Source organism: Balaenoptera physalus, assembly GCF_965194825.1.
Source record: "Balaenoptera physalus genome assembly, chromosome: 11".
Taxonomy (NCBI): Eukaryota; Metazoa; Chordata; class Mammalia; order Artiodactyla; family Balaenopteridae; genus Balaenoptera; species Balaenoptera physalus.
The window spans coordinates 96,926,298-96,934,542 of record NC_138896.1 but is presented as its reverse complement, the minus strand read 5'-3'; the positions used below and the strand labels follow the sequence as shown (position 1 = coordinate 96,934,542).

At 37.7% G+C, this 8,245-nt stretch overlaps 1 long non-coding RNA gene across 1 annotated transcript in view; it reads left to right on the top strand.

Annotated features, from left to right (window-relative positions):
• Nucleotides 1-8,245, top strand: part of LOC309637584 — a 571,193-nt gene that overhangs the window by 166,869 nt on the left and 396,079 nt on the right. The window lies entirely within an intron of this gene.

The following is an 8,245-nucleotide window of genomic DNA, read 5'->3' as shown; positions in this document are numbered from 1 at the left end:
AAAACATGTCTAGTCTCCAAAAAAAAAAAAAAAAAAGCTCAAAATAGAAATTAATAAACATTTGATTGACTATTCTGCAAAACATATTTTGTTAACTACCCATAAAAATATCATCAATTTCATCACTTAAGAGAACATTGTGTGGATTAGACTTTTCTCATTTTGCAAGAACTCCTGAATATGTATTATGATTCCTGAGAAATCACAGACAATAAATTAAATAAGTTCCTCACAACCATGCAATTTCAAAAACAAATTTATAAAATTATTTACAAATTTTTATTTACCTTGTAACATGGGTGCATTTTATTGCTTGATAATATCTTTGAAGAGGAGGTCTTAAAATCACAGCTGTGGGTTTCTTCAACCTCCTCCTTTCTGCAGAGGTTAAAGAGATTGCAACTTGAAAACCATAGTAGTTAGCTTTCTCTCAAGCCTTTCTAAACTTGTAACATTCATTATAAGCTTAGTCTATCTCAGGAACTACAGATTCATTTTCACACAATGAGTAAGAAGGAACTCTCAGTAGCTTCCATGTAGTTTATTTCATGGTTAGGATTGTGAATGGCAATATATAATAGCAGGTATATAAGTTAGGAAATATTTTAGTAAAGAAGTGAAAACAATTCCTGAATGATTTTCAAATTGTTCTTCAATAGCATTACTTTAGACATTTAAAAAACAAACAAAAAAACTAGGCTGTACTGAGAGAAGATATTTGAAACTCTGGACTCACCACTTCTGCATCAGATCACTCCTTCTTCTCACCTTACAAAAACTTATGGGAAACTTATCTTACAGAAACTTATGGGAAGTGAACCAAAGTGCACACAAATACAACTGAACTTTTTAGATAAAATACGTTATTTTATCTTATCATTTTATCTTTATCTTTATCATTAAGGAAGGGACTTCCCTGGTAGTCCAGTGGTTAAAAATCCGCCTGCCAATGCAGGGGACACGGGTTCGAGCCCTGGTCCGGGAAGATCCCACATGCCGCGGAGCAACTAAGCCCATGCACCACAGCTACTGAGCCTATGCTCTAGAGCCTGTGAGCCACAACTACTGACCCCACGTGCCACAACTACTGAAGCCCTTGCTCCTACAGCCCGTGCTCTGCAACAAGAGAAGCCACCGCAATGAGAAGCCTGCGCACCGCAACGAAGAGTAGCCCCCGCTCACCGCAACTAGAGAAAGCCCACACACAGCAACACAGCCATAAATAAATAAATAAATAATAAAAATAAATTAATTATTAAAAAAACAAAACAAAACATTAGGAAAGTAACAACAGATAGCATCTGGCTATATGTTAAGACACTGAGTTCTGAAAAAGTATAATCTCTTGAGTTTTTAATTGAATGTCCTAGAAGCCTTTTTTTTTTCTAAAAGCCTCTTATATTAAGGTTATTCTAGTTCTACAAGTCAAGAGCAGCACATTTCCTTAGCTAGTTTTAAAGTTATTACTGAAGAATAGTGTTGTCCCTTTTTTTAGTTCAGTGAGAAAGTGTACACTCTCTACTGCAAAACAAAAACAAAAATGTTAGAAACCTTTTTTTTGAGAAATTTACAACCTGAGATACCATGAAACAGACTTAGCTAGAAGCATTTGCTGTTTAGTCTTGGTAATTTAAGCTCTGAATGTAATTTAAGCATAATGTGTTTGTTGAGAAATTGTACCACCTCAGGAGAATTTCACATTTTTAACAAATGCTATTGCTGTGCAGGGCCCTTTTGTGTACGTTAGCATTTCACTTATTGTTAAAAATCTGACCCTGATTAGGACCACAAAACCTAAGTTGCTTACTAAGTGTGCCCTTTTATTCCTTTGGAGGAATGATAAAAATACACATGTGGATTTATTCTTCAAAGAGCTGAACATGAATGTATTTGTCCTTCTTCTTAATATTGACAGAATGCTGTAGTCCAGCGATTTTGCTGCAACCTATTATTACCTGAATAAGCCTTATTTGTTATTCATAAGCTTTCCAGTGTTTACTACTTTATCATTTTTTTTAACTTTTCATTGTGTATAATTGCCTCTTAAATGCTTTCAAATAAAACTTCTTTACATATAATTTCTATTCTTTCCAAAATCATTCCCTATAGTCAAGGTGAATCATCGCTACCCTGCTTTTTACTGTTGTGTGCTAAACAAGCATATTTTACTGTGGCCTATGGGACTAATGTCATTTACTGCTGTTCTAAGAGAAATATTCAAGACCACTGAAATTAGTCTTAGAAGGATTGCTGGAAGACTACTTTTTGGTATGTACAGAATTTTGCAGTATCTGCTTCTACTTGTGCTTGCTATAGATCACAAAGTGATTAAATGATGGTATATAGATTCATTTCTGTATTGAGAACCCTACTGTGACAGAGACCACTGTTTGACTACATCTCTCTCAAAATACAGGGGCTTTTCATGCAGCAAGTATGATAGAACAGGCTTTAATTTTTCTGCTTATTTTATTACTATGAATATATTGAAACATGAAAGCTCAAAAAATTAGGTGTCTAGTTGCCTTGGTTCTAAGGTACAAAGAACTGAAATTATTAGTATCTACTTTGTATAGAGGAAAGAAAATAAAAGGTCTAATCCAATCAAACAATGAGCTATTGTTTGATATTAGCTATTCATATCTGTCAGAAGATTAGATGTGTGGATGCTGGATGCCAGGGCTGCTGTTCGAACACATTCTCCCCATGGACCATTGTGGCGCAGGAGCACCAGAGGAAAACTGACTTCCACCTTGACCAAATTTCCTGGGTTTTTGTGCATCTGCTGCTAGTTATCTTAAACATGTAAAGAATCAGGGAAATAAATCTTCAGGGACCATCAGAGCCACCCATGAATACTAGCTGGGTCATCATGAAGGCAGTGAAGGACTCTTAGGATGTGGTCTTGGCTCACTGTGTCTTGAAAGTTGAATAGTATTCACAAGGCATTGGATTCAAGTAGAAGGTTTGAGGTAGGAGAGAGCTGTGCCCCTGGGCCAGACAGCTGGTGTTTGTCAAGTGGAGTAAAACTGAAGTTTGTTTTCACCCAGACACTCCAAGGACAAAGCTAGTGGCAGAAGCTGAGCTCTGCTGAAGGAAAGAGATTAGGCGCCCGCTCCTGAGGTCAAGGAAAACTTCCCTGTCTGCACATGCACAGGAAGGCTCCTTGGGGGTCAAAAAGGGAGGGGGCACCACCCCATAATAAGTGCGGACATACCTCCTACAGGCCTTTGTGGTGAGATCCATCTTAGCAAAAAGTTGCACACGCATGTTGGGGAGGGTCCTGGGACGAGTCAGGTGTGAAAAAAGAAAAAGATCAAAAAGGTCAAATGTAAACAAAAAGCCAGAAGGACTGTCCTGCCTAAGTGATTTAAATCACCTCCTCACTGCACTCCTCATTCAGGATGCCCCCACTCCTCTCTGGGTGTATATTTCTGCCCTGCTTGTGACTTACTGCGCTCCTCCTCATTAGAAAAAGACGCCCAAACCCTTTCTCTCGGGGTATGTATTCTGCCTTGCTTCTGTCTTAAATAAACAAACTGTTTGTCTGTGTGCTCTCCCACATGTTATGCTGTGTCTCTAATAATAAACTTTGTACCTGTTTTTACAGTTTTTGCCTCCTTGAAACATTCTTGCTTTCAAATGGGGTAAGAATCAGGGAACTTGGCTTCTAGCCTCTAGCCCCTGGGACTGGCAGCTAGGTTCAATCCCTGGAGAGGGAAATAAGATCCTGCTTCAAGACTACTGTCCCTCCGAGAACACGTTCATGCAGTACACATCCTTAGCAAGAGTTCACGCAGTTGAGGCAAGATTGATTACATATCTCATGAAAGCCACACTCTCAGACTACTGTTGAAATCTCCTCTTACTTCAGGCCAACAAATCAAGAACTGCTTCCTCGGCAGAAACAAAGTCTACTGAGATAAGGCACTAAAAACTCAACCTGGATTGGAGATTCTCCAGCTTAATCAGGAAAAGGGAAAGGTGGGGTGGGCTACAAAATACAGAAACCAAAGTGAGCTTGTCACCTAACATTGCAATCAGGCTAGCATTCATTTGCTCATTCATTCATTTATAGAAAAATATTTGTTTGAGCATCTTGTTACATACCAGGCACTGCTGGGACAGTGGTATGGAGTGATGTCTGCTTTGTCTTTGCAACTCCAGTACTGACTGGTTTTATGAGCTTAATGCAGTCCTTGCCTTTTAGTTGCACGGCATGTATTCCAGTGACTGCAGTATAAGATAGTCTGTTAGAGAATCATTAAAAATTAGAAGTCACTTTCAAATATTTTGCTTCCAATACTTTAAATATTTATTCCTCTTCTCCACCTTTGGCTTTTTCTGACTTTCAAACAGAATTTTCTATTTGTCTATTATTCATTTCTATATAAGGATATTTGCATAAAGTATTTGTCTATTATTCTTCCCATTATACTCATATTTGAAAATCAAATCTCATATCACAGTGAAAGCCCAGCAATCACAATCAGGCAGTAGTTCAAATTTAGATTTTTGATGTCATCTTCAAATAAGGTAATATATAATATCCCAGAAAGAGTGACAGAATTGAAAAAAGAAACTTTCACCAGGCATTGTTAAATGTAAACATCTGAAACATAATTTTGGTCGCCCTGCTTGGCATTTCTTAATTTTTAATATGCCAAGGATGTTAGAAAATGGTAATGTTCTGGGTTTCTCTTGACATCTGAGGTGTCTGAATGGATCCCTATGAGTATCTATGGATAACATTTATATCTTATGTTTTCATGTAATTGCGACTGTGTTGGTTTCTATGATCAAATCAATGGCTTATTTATTTCTTAGTGATGGTTATTTTGACTAGAGTCTGTTACCAATACAAAAGTAGGTATAAAAATCTACCAGTCTTCAGAATCCTGAAAATAATAAGCACTACTTGTTGGGCTCAACAGTAACATTATTAATGAATTGGGAGGCCTAATGTGTTCTGTGGAGTTATTAGAAAATTAATTAACCATATTTTTGACCTATTTAGTATCAATTCCACTTATTGGTTCCTCTGTCCATTGGTCAGCAGGTTTCAATATTACTATCTTTCAGTATAGATGGTGGGCTTACACTTATGATTATAGATGAATTTTGTACATATTACAGTTCTTACCTGATGCCCCAGATTGAACAATCTTTTGTCTTAATGGCAACCATGACCAAACCATGAGATCTCCATTGAACAGTCATATAATTTTTCCTAAGAGAATTAGCCTAGTGGCTCAGATTCCTGTACTTGGTAGAATTCTTGAGAGGTTCACTGGCTCCAATCACTTATCTATATCTAAGTCCATTTATTAGGGTATGTGCGTATATGATACCCTTTTTTAGCAATACACGTTCTTTGGGGATGGAGGAAACATGTATGTTTATGGAGCTGCCTCTACAGCACTTTAACTTTTTAAATATCAGTAACAGTAATGTGAGAGCATAATAGTTGGAAATCTCCTGCCCTTGGCAACATTCACAGTCCTTCCATCTGCGTTCATTTTCAAGTATTTAACTCAGATTATCTGGTTACAAATCTAGTGCTTTGAGACATTCTGGTTCCTTTTGGTAGAAATACTTTATTTTGACCTTTTGGTTTTCTCTCCACCTCTTGTATTTTTTTCTGTGGAGCACGCTGGGGTAATTTTTGGAGAGCCCAGTTGATAATTCCTTAGCAAAGAACACCCAGTCTGAATATGCTAAAGATGCTAAAATACAGATTGTATATTCAAATGACTATGACTTATGTATGTGACTTATATTCTAGTTATTTTACTCCCAAAACTCTTAATAAGGACGTTCAGGGGCAAAATCTGTTTCTCTTTTGAACTTTGGAAATAAAAACCAACATTTACATGCAGTTTTTAAAGGCAACATGTTGGGTGAGCAAATAAAGCAGATTTAGTTGCTCTTAAATCTGTATTGGATTGTTTTAACAACTTTAATAATACTAAGATTGCTAAATTGCTGATGACTCTCCATTTATCTTTTGTTCTAAAGAACTTAGGGTGGCACATGTTTATCTTAAAATACTTTCAAAATAGGAGATGAAATTCACATTGTTGCATAGGCAAGTAAATAATATAAACATCACTAATACAGTAATGTATGATTACTGATGATAAATTGCACTTTTTTATAGTTTAGAAAATGATTATCAAACATTAACTTATATTTTGATAATCATCATGATTATTACCATCATCATCTTCTTCATGATCAATATCTTCATCAAGGATTCTGGGGAGTTCCCTGGTGGTCTAGTGATTAGTATTCAGTGCTCTCCTCCCAAGGTTCAAGAGATCCTGCAAGCCGGGCATAGTATAGCCAAAAAAAAAAAAGGATATGTTTATTGTTTACACAATACAAAAGCACTGCATAAAGTTTTGGGTTTTTTTTTTTTTTTTTTTGGCTGTGCTGTGAGGCATGTGGGATCTTAGCTCCCTGACCAGGGATCAAACCTGTGCCCCCTGCAGTGGAAGCATGGAGTCTTAACCACTGGACCGCCAGGGACGTCCCAGCACTGCATAAAGAATTGATAGACACAAAATCCACTCTCTGATCTTAAAGATAATTTACTCCTTTTTTCCAAGTAAATGTATAGATGACTTGAAAATCTATTATCTCAATTTTTCCATATGATTGCAGTGAAATCTGTAGGGTGCCATCTCTATTCCACAAAAGGTAAAACTAGGCCTAAGATAAGTAAAAGTAGTCTCATTCTGCTAAGTCTAGAAAATTCCCTAGCAGATTATTCTCTTTTGGAGGGAAGGATTGGAATATTTTAGTAATTGAGAGAGAATTTTCTGGAAACCACTCTAAATAAAGTTCTTTTGTGGACCGATGAGAATACACATATTATCCAAAAAAGATCTCAATCTTTCTTTCAAATTTTAAAACAGATGAACAAAACCACCAAAGAATAACCTTGTTTTTCTCTGACTATTATATAGAACAATGGTACTAAAAAAAGATGCCTGAAATCTCAGTGTTCTCTGCTGATTCCAAAATCAGCTCTAGATTCTGTTTTAGTTTGGGTCATTAGACTATATCTCTGGAGAATAATTTCACTAGAGGTCTCTTTGGATTAAAAATGCATCTTGGGCTTCCCTGGTGGCGCAGTGGTTAAGAATCCGCCTGCCAATGCAGGGGACACGGGTTCGAGCCCTGGTCAGGGAAGATCCCACATGCCGCGGAGCAACTAAGCCCGTGCGTCACAACTACTGAGCCTGCGTGCCACAACTACTGAAGCCCGTGCGCCTAGAGCCCGTGCTCCACAACAGGAGAGGCCACCGCAATGAGAGGCCCGCGCACCTCAACGAAGAGTAGCCCCGGCTCGCCGCAGCTAGAGAAAGCCTGCACGCAGCAACAAAGACCCAACGCAGCCAAAAATAAATAAATAAAAATATATTTTAAAAATGCATCTTGATGACACTTTTTCATTGCAATGAACAATCAAATTAGTCTGTATGTGATCCTTTCCAGAATGCATATAATAGAATAAATTGATATTTACAACAGCTTCTGATTAGAGGCAGACACACCCAAAATCTGCTGCTCTTTTAGCAAAGATGAATATCGACATTTCACTTCTATGTCTACCAGTGATTCAGAAACATGTGATCATACTTTCAGCCCTCTTGTTTTTCTGGCTATATATTACTGCATTGAATTGTCAGATTTCATTCCGAGCATCCCAGTTGGGGCCCTTGATCATCACTGCCCGCACTCACACCCTTCCCTTCTCTGTGCTGTCAGAACCAGATTCTTTCTCAGTGTTCTCTTGGTTGGGAGATGATGTTACACTTTACCAAATAACTCACAAATCTGTGCGCATATCTAGGGATCTGATGCCAAACTACTTTGCAAGCATTTGAGGAGCATCAAGATTGCCCCAACTCTGTCTTCTACCTTAGATAAAGTGCAGGAGCACGATGTTCAGTAATCTAAAGGCACTCTTCCTCACCCAGAACTGTAGCAAGCCTAGGTGTTTTCTGGATAGCCTAATACTTTGACAACCCTTCAAACCAATATGCAATAGATATTTCTTCAATATTGATTTAAAAGATAGTTTGAGATATGTGTAGGACACAGATGGAGTTGGAAGACCATGGCTGTCTGCGGTTTTCAGTCTCTATTTCATTTTCCCGAATAGTTCTCCTTTGGTCACAAAAAACAGCCCCCAATCAGAAATACAAGACTTCCTAGTTAACCACACTGATTTTCC